Below are 14,308 nucleotides of genomic sequence, written 5' to 3'. Positions count from 1 at the left end.
AAAGGAAGGGGTCAATTCTGGTCGTTGATCTCTATGATCAACGGCCAAGATTGAATGAGATTGGGGCCGGGTCGGGCATTAAGGTTTGGGCTGGGTAGGTTTAGGTTAAAATTGGGCTGGGTATTGGGTCAAATTTGGATCAGAATTGAAATAGAAAATAGGGCCAGATTTTAAATAGCTAATTTTAACAACTAAATAATTTATAAAAAATAATAAATGAGTACCAAAAATATCTTTGTGCACTAAAATAATTTAAAATATTTATTTAACATTTTAAAAATATAAAAGATCATTTTATGCATAAATAATGTAATTATACATTAGTATGGGCTATTATTGCAAAGATGTACAATTTAACTTAAAAATACAAATGTAATTACAAAAATGCACTAAAAAATATTTAAACACTATGTTGGCATAAAATATGAATTTAGATGGCTAAATCATCATAAAAGTAGTAGGAAGGATAATTATTCGATATTTATATAATAAAAGAAAAAAATAAATTGATTTGGAGCTTTTAAACTATAGAAAAATTATAAAAATACTTATGCATGCTCATACCTGCATATGCATTATTCTGAAAGTATATATATATATATATATATATATATATATATATATATATATATATATATATGTATGTATGTATGTATGTATGTATGTATGTATGTATTAAAAATATGTGAGAAAAAATTGGGTATCAACAATGGCATCATCCAAACATTGGTGGATGAGCGTGAAGGTTTGTTGATCATTCTTCCTTGTCTTTTTCCAAGATATCTTTTTCAATTTGAGGTAGAGCTTCCTCATTATCGGATTTTGCATACCCTCTGTCTACGATTTCCAACACATCCTGGGAGCCAAGAATGGCTTTCATACGTGGACACCGTTTCTCATAATTATTTTTTGTGAGACGGAAGTTCCAAAAAGACATCGGACCATTATTCCCCATGGCTCTGATACAACGTTGTTGGGAAAAAATAATATACTGTCCAGGAATAATATCCAAATAACAATAATACAAGAGAGTAACAATGACACCAAATCTTTCAACAGGGCAAAATACAATACTCGAGAGGAGTATAATACCACTATAATATTATAACTTTGTAGTGTCAAAAGACTACTACGATTCAAAAGAAATAACATTTGTCAAAAGACTACTACGATTCAAAAGAAATAACATTCTTTATTTTAAATATGTCACCACAATATTACTCCCACTCTATTTTCTCACAGGGTATCAAAAAGTCTGTGGATTACTCTCACAGCTCTAATACTTCTCTTTTTTTTTGGTGTGATTAAAATGAGGAATGAAGCCTGCTATTTATAGCAAAAGTTGCTAAATTTTCAGCCAATCAAAATGCAATTTGCTTTGCAAGTTGCCAAACTTTTTTTGGTTTCAGCAGCCCACTTCATTGCAACTTGTTGTCATCATTTTCTTTTTTTTTTTTAATTTTTTTTGTTAGATGGGTCCCACACATCATACTTACATAAGAGTGTTTGGAAAAATTAGTAATTGGTCCAACCCCAAAGTTTTTTCATTTATTGGACCCGAACTTTTTTCCTTTTTATTTTGGCTCAAGAGTCAAACCTGGTTTCAGTGTGGCCGGAGCCTTTTTGTTTTTCTAAAATCTTCTAGGGCAACTTAAAACTAAACAAATAAATGAAAATCAATTATTCCCTCAAGCTTGATCTTCGACTGCAACTGCCAACTTCTCCACTCCACTTCTTCGTCTTCATTGTCCACTCTTTGATTTTAAATATGAGATTTAAAATCATAATCTTGGTAAACAACCTCAGTTCGGTATTTTGACGATTCAGGTAGGTTTGTATGATGTTTTGGACTTGTACGCACATTTGGGGTCGGGGGTGACCCAAGCGTATTTCGACACGTTTGGTTTGGAGCCCCTAGGGGCTCGGGTGAGTTTCAGGTGTGTATTGGATGAGTTTGGATAAATTTTGAAGTGCTGGTGCAAGCCTGCAGATATCGCAATTTCGATGCCAGGATCTCATTCGTGGTAAAAAAATCGCATTTGCAAAAAAGCTTAGCAAGTTGTGAAGAATAGTTCGCATTTGCGGACCAAACAGAGACCGCATTTGCGATCTTAGAGTCGCATTTGCGACGCAGTGTCCCGGAAGTGCTTCACATTTGCAAAATGTTGGTGCGCATTTGCATTGGGGGTCATATCGCATTTACGAACAAAATATCGCATTTGTGACTTCACTAGGCCTAATGCACTAATCACATTTGTGATCAGTGTGTCTCCTTTGCAAATAAATGTTTGCAAATTCGATGCTTGCAACTGAGTTAAAGAGGGAAAATCGGGACTTAGCTCATTTCACTCGTTGCACTTTATCATGTTATATCCAATTGTGTCAGTCATTTAGTTGTTCTTGTATTAATGAATTGTCGAGGTTTGTGATTACGAGGTATCGATTATTCTCCGTTTTTACTGGTAGTTCCTTGATGTTCCGTACGCTTTATTTTCCTTTTGTATTGAGATTCCGTTATTGGTTGTGTTGATTTGTTTATGTTTATGAATGGACATTGGGAACGTGTTGCACGCCAAAATAGTATTGAAATATTGATAGTGGGAACAGGTTGCACGCCGCTACAGATATTATTAAATAATATTGGGATCGGGTTGTATGTCGCAACTGATATTGTCATAAATATTAAGATCGGATTACACACCGCAACAGAGTATGATGTGTTGTAGTTGTCTGTGGCTGTAGTGTTTTATCTCGGTACCATGATATCAGGTCATGAGATGATGATATTCGGGGGCCCTCTATTAGTGGACCTTAGGGTTTGTTTTTATGAGTTACAGTTTATCTATATTTCTATATTCTGTTAATATTATTATTCGTATAGGTTTAAAGTGAGTGTCCTATCATAGCCTCGTCACTACTTCATCGAGTTTAGGCTCGACACTTAAAGAGTATATGGGGTCGATTGTACTCATACTACCGTATGCACTTCTTACGCAGATCCCGGTGTTGGTCCTAGCGGTGCGTAGAGGAGTTTGCTCGGATCTTACTTGCCCTGCGATCTCCCTTATTTCCGCTGTTTATTTTGCTTCAATAGATGTATTTCATTCAAACCTTATTGTTAGTATTCTAATTGTTCATGTACTCGTGACACCGAATTTTTGGGATGTGTTTAAACTACATTACGTTTGTATTAATCACATGTATTTCAGATTATATCATCTTTGAATTATTATTATTATTCTGTTTTGAATTGTTAGAAATGGTTAATTAATTAGCTAACATCGGCTTGCCTAGCAAGTAGATGTTAAACGCCATCACGCCCCCATGGTTGGGACTTCGGGTCGTGACAACAGGGTTTATCGAGTGCTTAAAATTTGAGTTTGAGAGTGTGAGCTGCTTCTTTCGAATTAAAAGTCATGTAAAGTGCTAAATCAAGGAGTTTGGGAATGGAAAGTATTCGAACCAGAAGCTGCATTTTCTTTTAAGAATTATTGTGTAACGACCCGACCATTTGTTTTATGAAATAGCGCCCCGTTTTCAAATTTTATGCTTTATATAGGTGTGTTTATGGTTTTATGACTTGCGGGGTCGGTTAGTTTAGTTCCGGGAAGCTTTCGGGTTGTTTTGGACCCTTTGATTCTTGACTTAGTAGCTTAACTTAGAAATGTTGACCAAACTTTGACTTTTGTGAAAACGACCCCGGAATGGTATTTTTATGGCTCCGATAGCTTTGTATCGTAATTCCAGACTAGGGCATATGCCCAAAACTGAATTCAGAAGTCTGTAGGTTGATTTGTGTTGTTTTGCCAAAATTTGGCAATATGAAGTTGAAAAGTTTGACCTAGGTTGACTTTTAGATATTGAGTTCAGAATTTGATTTTGGGACTTGGAATATGTCTGTTATGCTGTTTAGAACTTGTCTGCAAAATTTGGTATCATTTGGAGTTGAATTGGTAGGCTTCGAATGTCTTGTTGCAATTCTAGAAGTTATTGAAATTTACTTTGAAACTTATGCATTTTATTATTTCATTCGTAGTTTTAATGTTATTTTTGCGTTTTGATTGTGCGAGTGAGTTTGTATGATACTTTTAGACTTGTGTGGATGTTTGGTTTGGATCCCTAAGGGCTCGGATGAGTTTCCAACGTGTTTCGAAAGGTTTTGAACTGAAGAAGAATTGTTGGTGCTTAGTTATCGCAATTGCGAGCACCAGCCTTGCAATTGCGAAGGTGACAGTGGGGGATTAGATGTCGCAATTGCGACTTCCCCTTCGATTTCTCGAACTTTATTGGCTTTTGTCTTAGTTTACATTTGGAAACATTTGTTCGCTTATGCGAGGTTTCCAGCTTCGCAATTGCAAAGCTTTTTATCGCAATTGCGATGATGAATGAGGTTGTTAGGATTTGTAATGAGATCCCTGGTCCGCAATTGCAAGGGTTCGCAAATGCGAACTCTATATCGCAAATGCGACACTTGCATCTGACAAAAGGGCTGGGAGACGGGGGTTTTCAGCATATTCTCTCATTTTAGAACCCTAGGCTCGGTAGGAGGAGATTTGGAGAGGGGATTTTCATCTACAAACTATGGGTAAGTGATTCTAATCCATTTCTAATCATATTCCATCAATATATCTTAGATTTTAACATCAAAACCATGTGAATCAAAGTGAAATTTTTTGAAACTTTGTCAAGTTTTTGAAAAATAAGAATTTGAGTTTTGAGAGTCGATTTGGACTCAAATTTTGAAACTAATCACATATAGAAACTCGTGGGGTCATGGTTAGTCAGAATCTACCATTGGACCCAGATTTTGACCGGGTGAGCCTCGGGTTGAATTTTGTTGACCTTTTGGGAAAAGTGTAAAGACCATAGCTTTATCTATTGTAATTGATTTTCCTTGCATTGTTTGATGATATTAAGTCGATTTTGGTTAGATTAGAGTCGTGCGGAGGCAAATTTTAGGGGAAAAGCTATTTTTGAGGATTGAATTGGCCTAGTTGAGGTACGTATCTTGCCTAACTTTGTGTGGGGAAACTATTCCTTAGAATTTCGGATTGATTGTGTCATTTGTGCATTGTGAAAGCCGTGTACGCAAGGTGACGAGTGGGTACACGGGTTGTATGTGGTATTTGACCGGTTTAGGATACTTAGACTCTTTCCATGCTTTAATTGAATTGTCATATCATGTTCTAAATTCTCATAGTCAATCTATTCTTACTTGTGTTAGTCTATGCTTACATGCAAATGATTTTTTTAATACTTTTTCTACATCCTACTTAATAAATTGCTCTTATGCTTTAGTTGAACTTGTAGCCTCTTTTATTGTTACATGTTGTCTCTTTCATTGTTGATTATCATTATTTGAAGTCATTGTACATGTTATATCTTTTATTTTTTAGTATCATTATTTGAAGTCATTGTGACATGGTATCCCTTCCATTACTATTATTCTTATTTGAAGTCATTGGTTTATGCTATCTTTTCCATTGTGAGTTATTCTTATTTAGTATCGTGGTTACACATTATCTTTCTCATGGTTAAGTTATGGGTGTTGAAGTTGTGAAAGTCGTTATCACATTGAGATGAAGTTTTAAAATTTTTAGATATCTTTCTTGTAGAGAAATTTACATTCATTGTTATTGTTGATATTCTTGTACACGTTGTGGTGGAGCCATGGGCTATTATTGTAGAAATATTGATCTTGTTGATTGTTGGCAAGCTGTGACATATGGGCACTTGTGGTGCGAGTTGTTATTGTGATGTGAGATTGGCGCACATGCGGCGGTATAAGGATATGGTTTAATGTGCATGCGGCAGCATAAGGTGGGACTTATGTGCGTGTTGCTTGTAAGGGAATTACGTGAAGCCAAGCGGCGACATAAGGTGGGGAAAAGTGTGTGTAGCTATTTTGGGAAAATGTTTTCAAAACCTATTTAAATGTAAGGCTCACATGGAGATATAAGGAAAGCTAGTGATTGAGATTGTGATTTATGTATACAAGGTGGTACCTCGGTTGTGATTCTTGATATATACGAGGCGGTACCACGGTGGTGATTCTTATTGTACACGAGGCGGTACCTCATTGTGATTCTAGTTGTTTCTCTCGTGTTGTTAAGAGTTATTTGGTGGGAACACTTCTTGTTGTTTGTTCTTCATTGTTCTATCAATTATTGACCGTGTATGAACATTGTGGTTCTTTTCAGTTGTTTCCGCTATGTTATCTCTATGCTTACAATCCTTTCGTTAGTCTCTGTAATTAACTTGTTTCATATTACTTATTGCTCAGCTTTTCGTTATTTCTTGTTATTTTATTTTCATTCTGTTTATTATATCCTAATTGGTGTCTTCACCTGGCCTCGTCACTACTCTACTGAGGTTAGGCTTGATACTTACTGGGTACCATTGTGGTGTACTCATACTACACTTCTGCATATCTATTGTGCAGATCCATGTATGTATGCCCTTGCCGTATGCTAGAGTTGATTTGAGTTGCTGATTTTGGAGACTTCAAGGTATACCTGCTCCACTTCCATAGGCCTCGGAGTCTCCTTCTGTTTTTGACATCCCATTGTTTCTTTGTTGTTTCAAACAGTATTGTAGTTCAAGACTTGTATTACCATCTTGTAGAGCTTATGACTTCGTTCCACCAGGTTTTGGGGAGAGTGTTGCTATTGTACTGTTCAATTTATTATTATAGTATGAAGGTTTTTATTTGAAGTTTTAGTAGTAATTCTGCGATTTCTCTATGCATGTTAGGCTTATCTCGTCATAGAGACTAGGTTCCATCATGATATCCTACAGAGGGAAAATGATGGGGTCGTGACAAGTTGGTATCAGAGCTCTATGTTCATAGGTGTTACGAGTCTAAGCAAGTTTAGTAGAGTCTTGTGGATCGGTACGGAGACGTCTGTACTTATCTTCGAGAGGCTATAGAACTGTTAGGAAACTTCACTTCTTTGATTCCTTATCGTGCGAATTGGTTGACTTTCTATTCTTTCACAGATGGTGAAGACATGCGTTGTTGAATCTGATAATCAGACACCCGTGCCCCTGCTAGAGCCGTGAGAGGCCAGGGTAGAGGCCGACGAGGGGCGCGTGGTGCAACTAGAGCACCTGTCTAAGCTGTGACCGAGGAGCCACCAGTAGCTCCAGTTAAGGGGCAGGCACTCGAGGCGCCTGTTGCCACCCATGCACTTCAGGAGACCTTCGCACAGTTCTTGAGTATGTTTGGTTCTCTAGCTCAAGCGGGGTTGACTCAACTTGCACCAGCCATATCTCAGGCTGGGGGAGGAGCTCAGACTCCCGCGGCACGTACCGTAAAGCAGCAGATCCATGTTGATCAGGTCCTACAGGTTATACCAGTATATCATGTTGTTCCGGTTCAGCCTGGGGTTAGGGCAGCAACATCTGAGGAGGAGCAACTTAGACTTGAGAGGTTCAAAAAGTATCACCCTCCTACTTTCAGTGGTATGGCTTCAAAGGATAGACATTATTTTCTAGAGGAGTGCCACCATATTCTCCGCACCATGGTTATTATGAAGACGAGTGGGGTTGCCTTTACTACATTCCAGTTGTTGGGAGCGGGGTTCACTGGTGGCGGGTTTACAAGGCGGGTAGCCCAGCCGATGCAGCTTCACTTAGAGATGCATGGCGCGTGAAGTTTGAGCAGCTGCGCCAGGGTACTATGATAGTGTCAGAGTATGTTGTCCGATTCAGTGATATATCCAGACATGCACCTGCCTTGGTTTCTATAGTCAGAGAGTGAGTACGCCGATTTATCGAGGGGCTCAACTATGGTATTAGATTCAATATTAGAGAGTGATACCCCATATCAGTAGGTGGTAGAGGTTGCACGAAGGTCAGAGGGTATGCGGGGCCGTGAGAGAGAGGACAGGAAGGCCAAGAGGCCTCGAGGTACTGGAGGATTTAGTGGTCGCCATGCTGCTGCTACAACCCATCATGGCAGAGGCTATATGAGTTGTCCAGTTCACTCAGCACTTCATCTTCTAGTGGTGCTCCAATTACTCTGAGGTCTCATGTTGCACCCTTTACTCAGCCACTTTCTAGTGCACCTCATGCATGAGGTGCCTTCAGCGGTTAATCCAGCCAAGCAGGCTCGAGCCAGTCCTAGCAGCCACGCCCACCGAGAGCTTGCTTTGAGTATGGTGATACCCGTCATATTGTTAGAGACTACCCTAGACTCAAAAGGGGTGCACCTCCTCAAACTACTTAGGCACCACAGATTCAGTCAGGTCCAGAGATTTCTCAGGCCATGGTTGCTGCCCTAGTTACCGCACCACCCGTACAGCTAGCTAGGGGTGGGGACATGTCGATAGAGGTCGCCTTAGAGGGGAGGCCAGGCTAGATTCTATGCTTTTTCGGGTAGGACAGAAACAATATCAGTTTTGCCATAGAGATACATCACTCTTATTTGATCTGGGATCAACTTATTCATATCTGTCATCTTACTTTGCTCTGTATTTGGATATATCTCGTGGTTCTTTGAGTTCACCTATTTATGTGTCCATGGCTGTGGGAGATCTATTATTGTAGACCGTGTGTATCGGTCGTGTTTGGTTGTTATTAGTGGTTTTGAGACCAGAGTTGATCTATTGTTACTTAGTATGGTAGACTTTGATGTTATCTTGGGTATGGACCGGTGGTTGCCCTATCATGCTATTTTGAATTATCAAGCCAAGACTGTGACATTGGCTATGCTAGGTTTGCCACAGATAGAGTGGAGGGGTGCATTGGATTATGTTCCTAGCAAGGTTGTGTCATTTCTAAAGGCTCAACGAATAGTTGAGAATGGTGTGATTCTTATCAAGCCTTTGTGAGAGATGTCAGTGCTGATACTCCTACCATTGAGTTAGTTCCGGTTGTGAGAAACTTCCTAAATCTATTTCCAGTGGATCCTCCGAGTATGGCGCCCGTTAGGAATATCGATTTGGGTATTGACTTGTTGCTGGACAATCAGCCTATTTCTATTCCACCATATCGTATGGCTCCAGTGGAGTTTGAAGGAGTTAAATGAGCAGTAGCAAGAGTTACTTTATAAGGGTTTTATTCGGCCTAGTGTGTCATCATGGGGTGCTCCAGTCTTATTTGTGAAGAAGAAGAATGGTTCTATACATATGTGTATTGATTATCGGCAGTTGAACAAGGTTACAGTAAAGAACAGGTATCCATTGCCGCGCATTGATGAGTTATTTGATCAGCTACAGGGTTCCAGAGTGTTCCCAAAGATTAATTTACAGTGAGGTTATCATCAGCTAAAGATTTGGGATCTAGATATTCCGAAAAAAGCTTTTAGGACTCGGTATTCAATACGAGTTCCTTGTGATGTCATTTGGGCTAACCAATGCCCTAGCAACATTTATGCACCAGATGAATAGTGTATTCCAGCCATATCTTTATTCATTCGTCATTGTGTTTATTGATGACATCATGGTGTACTCCTGTAGCTGGGAAGATCATGAGCAGCACCTGAGGATCGTGCTCCAGACCTTGAGAGAGAAGAAGATTGAGGCAGTTCAGAGTTGGCCCAGACCGTCTTCAACTATTGAGATCTGGAGTTTTATTAGTTTGGTAGGGTATTACCATTGATTCGTAAAGGGCTTCACATTCATTGCTGCACCTATGACCATATTAACCCAGAAGGGTGCTCCATTCAGGTGGACCGAGAAATGTGAGGAGAGCTTTCAAAAGCTCGAGACTGCTTTGACTATAGTCCAAGTGTTGGTGTTGCCTACAATTCGGGGTCTTATAATGTATATTGCGATGCGTCGCATGTTGGTCTTGGCACGATGTTGATGCAAGACGGTAGGGTGATTGCCTATGCGCCTCATTAGTTGAAGACCCATGGAAATAATTATCCAATCCACGACTTGAAATTGGCAGCTATTGATTTGTCGGCACTATTTGTATGATGTCCCTTATGATGTATTTACCAACCACCGGAGTCTAAAGCATCCGCTCAAACAAAAAGATCTTAACTTGCAGCAGCGGAGATGGTTAGAGTTGCTTAAGGGCTATGATATCACCATTCTATATCATTCCGGGAAGGCCAATGTGGTGGCCGATGCCTTGAGTCGAAAGGCGGAGAGCTTGGGCAGTATAACATATCTACCGGCAGTAGAAAGGCCACTAGCCATAGATGTTCAGGCCTTAGCCAACCAGTTTGTTAGATTAGATGTTTTGGAGCCCAGTCGAGTTCTTGCTTGCGTGGTTTCATGGTCTTCTCTATATGATCATATCATAGAGCGTCAGTATGATGACCCCCATTTGCTTGTCCTTAAGGACACGTTACAGAACGGTGATGCAAGAAGGTTTCTATCGTAGATGACGGTGTGTTGCGGATGCAGGACCGATTATGTGTTCCCAATATGGATGGGTCGCGTGAGATGATCCTTCAGGAGGCCCACAGTTCGCGGTACTTCATTCATTCGGTTACCGCTAAGATGTATCAGGATTTTAGGCAGCACTATTGGTGGAGGAGAATTAAAAAAGACATAGTAGAGTATGTAGCTCGGTGCCTAAATTGTCAGCAGGTGAAGTATGAGCATCAGAGGCCGGGCCATTTGCTTCAGATCAAGTTGATCTAGGATCAACTTCGTACATCCCAATCTAGATAGAAGAGTTAGGTGGATAGGAAGGTTCGTGATGTTGCATTCATGGTTAGAGAGCGAGTTTTGCTCTAGGTTTCACCCATGAAGGGTGTGATGAGGTTCGGGAAGAAGGGCAAGTTGAGCCCTAGGTATATCGGACCCTTTGAGATCCTTGAGAGGATTGGTGAGGTGGCCTAGAAGCTTGCATTGCCACCTAGTTTATCTACGGTTCATCCGGTGTTCCATGTCGATATGCTCCGGAAGTATTAGGATGATCTGTCTCATGTTTTAGACCTTAGCAAGTCCAATTGGATGAGAATTTGACTTATATTGAGGAGCCGATGGCTATCTTGGACAGACAGGTCCGGCAGTTGTGATCAAAGAACAGTGCTTCAGTGAAAGTTCAATGGAGGGGTCATCCGGTCGAGGAGGAGACCTGGGAGACCGAGCACGACATGCAGAGTTGTTATCCTCATATATTCATCACTTCAAGTATGTCCTTATGCACGTTCGAGGATGAACATTTGTTTTAAGAGGGGGAGAATGTAACGACCCGATCAGTCATTTTGTGTAATAGTGCTCTATTTCCCCTTTTGATGCTTCATACATGTATGTTTATGGTTTTATGACTTGCGAGTTTGGTTAGTTTCGTTCCGGAAAGCTTTTGGGTAGTTTTGGACCCTTTGAATCTTGACTTAGAAGCTTAAATTAGAAATATTGACCAAACTTTGACTTTAGTGAAAACAACCTCTGAACGGTATTTTGATGACTCTGATAGCTTCGTATCGTGATTTTCGACTTTGGCGTATGTCCGAAATTGATTTCGGAAGTCGTAGGTTGATTTGTGTTGTTTTACCGAAATTTGGCAATTTGAGGTTGAAATGTTTGATCGTATGTTAACTTTTAGCAATCGAGTTTGGAATTTGATTTTGGGACTTGGAATAGGTCTGTTATGCTATTTAGAACTTGTCTCCAAAATTTGGTATCATTTGGAGTTGAAATAATAGGATTCAGACGTCATGTTGCAATTCTAGAAGTTCTTGAAATTTACTTTGAAACTAATGCATTTTAGTGTTCGATTCATAGTTTTAGATGTTATTTTTATATTTTGATCGCGCGAGCGAGCTCGTATAATGTTTTTAGACTTGTGTGAATGTAATGTTTGGAGCCCCGAGGGCTCGGATGAGTTCCAGACATGTTTCGGAAGGTTTTGAACTAAATATGAACTGCTGTTGCTGCCGGTGAATGAGGCTGTCAGGATTCGCAATGCGATCCCTGGTCCGCAATTGCGAGGGTTTACAAATGCGAACTCTATGTCGCAAATGCGACACCTTCAGCTAGACAAAAGGGCTGGGAGATGGGATTTTTCAACATATTCTCTCATTTTAGAGCCCTAGGCTCGGTAGGAGGCGATATGGAGAGGGAATTTTCATCTACAAACTTTAGGTAAGTGATTCTAATTTATTTCTTATCATATTCCATTAATATATATTAGATTTTAACATCAAAACCATGTGAATCAAAGTGAAAATTTGTGAAACTTTGTCAAGTTTTTGAAAAATTAGAATTTCAGTTTTGAGAGTCGATTTGGACTCAGATTTTGAAACTAATCACATATATAAACTCGTGGGGTAACGGGTAGTCAGGATCTACCATTGGACCCAAATTTTGACCGAGCGGGCCCCGGGTTGACTTTTGTTGACCTTTTGGGAAAAGAGAAAAGATCATAGATTTATCTATTGTAATTGATTTCCCTTGCATTGTTTTATGATATTAAGCTGATTTTGGTTAGATTTGAGCCGTGTTGAGGCAAATTTTAGGGGAAAAGCTATTTTCGATGGTTGAGTTGGCCTAGTTGAGGTAAGTATCTTGCCTAACTTTGTGTGGGGGAACTAACCCTTAGGATTTGGGATTGATTGTGTCATTTGTGCTATGTGAAAGCCGTGTACGCAAGGTGACGAGTGGGTACACGAGTTGTATGTGGTATTTGACCGGTTTAGGCTGCTTAGACTCTTTCCATGCTTTAATTGAATTGTCATATCATGTTCTAAATTCTCATAGTCAATCTATTATTACTTGTGTTAGTCTATCCTTACATGCCCTAAATAATTTTGTTAACACTTGTTCTACATCCCAGTTGATAAATTGCTCTTATGCTTTAGTTGAACTTGTTGCCTCTTTTATTGTTACATGAACTTGTTGATTATCATTATTTGAAGTCATTCTACATGTTACCTCTTTTATTTTTTATTATCATTATTTGAGGTCATGTTACATGGTATCCCTTTCATTGCTATTATTCTTATTTGAAGTCATCAGTTTATGCTATCTTTTCCAATATGAGTTATTTTTATCTTTCTCATGGTTGCGTTATTGGTGTTGAGAATGTAACAACCCAACCGGTCTCTTTGAGCTTTAGCATTCTATTCGGTGGTTTGAGACTTTGAGTAGCTTTATATTATTTATTATGACTTGCATGTGTGGTTGGTTTCAGTTTTCAAGCGGTTCAGGATTGATTTGGAAGAATAGTTCTCGTTTTAGAAGTTTTAAGTTAGAAGAGTTGGCCAAGGTTTAACTTTTGGGTAAACGGACTCGGAATCGGGTTTTTAAATATTCCAATAAGTTTGTATGATTATTTTGGACATATCCACAAAGCTTGGTTAAATTCCGATGAGTTTTGGATAAGTTTGGGTTGTATGGTGATTTTTTCAGTTTCGACGTCGATTTGAGCATAAAGGTTACCATATTGAGCAAACGGCCTTTGATTCGTGTTTTGACTAAACTATTATATCCGCATCATAATTTTGGAACCATAGCAACTAAAATCATCAAGTTTCGACATCCTATGAGAATTTTTGATCTTTTTACTAAGAATTGGGTTGCCAGATTTTTCCAGATTAATTATGAAATTGTCACTGTAAATGTATTTCAAAATCTGCACTATTTTATAAATATTGAAACCAACATATCTCCTTCATTATAAGATCAAATGGAGTGATTCAAAAGCCTAACTTGACTGAAATTTCATGAGGACTCCACTGGAGGCATCAAAAGTGAGTTTCAAGATCGTTTGGCACAAGAAACAAGGCAGAACATCTGGGCATTTTTGGCTATTAATGTTATTGGAGTTTTTCTCATCTTGAAAGTTTGGGATTGAGAGAATTTAAGGATGTTCTTCAAGTTTCTTCCGTGGGGTAAGGTCTAAACCATAACCTTATTATTTTCCTTTGATACATTCCCTTGGGTTAAGCTTTAATCCATAATTACAATTAAAAACCCATTTACTTCTTTGAATCGAGATCTAGGGTTATGTCCTAAATTTTAAAAATTAAAAATGAGTTAGATTCATTTATTTTCCGATTCATTTTGGGGTCTTCTTTTCCTATATTAGGAGAACAACAAACTCGAATTTGCCGAGTTTTGGAGGAGTATTTCGGGAGATATGGGATCCAACTAGTGTGGGTTGGACTCTTGGGTTATGAACACCCAAGAGCAATTTTTGGCTAATTGGTTGAGCTATCAGAATCCGATTGAGTCGGTTTTCATTCGTGTGATGTCATATTGGTTCGGGATTCGCTCGGGTAAGCTTGGATTCGGAATCCAAGGCGGGCCCAGCGTTGACTTTTGTTGACTTTTTGGGGACAATGTAAAGATCATAGCTTTATTTATTGTAATTGATTTCTCTTGCATTATTTGTTAATATT

The sequence above is a fragment of the Nicotiana attenuata genome, chromosome 5 (assembly GCF_001879085.1).
Source record: "Nicotiana attenuata strain UT chromosome 5, NIATTr2, whole genome shotgun sequence".
Taxonomy (NCBI): domain Eukaryota; kingdom Viridiplantae; phylum Streptophyta; class Magnoliopsida; order Solanales; family Solanaceae; genus Nicotiana; species Nicotiana attenuata.
Note: the sequence above shows the minus strand (reverse complement) of the source record.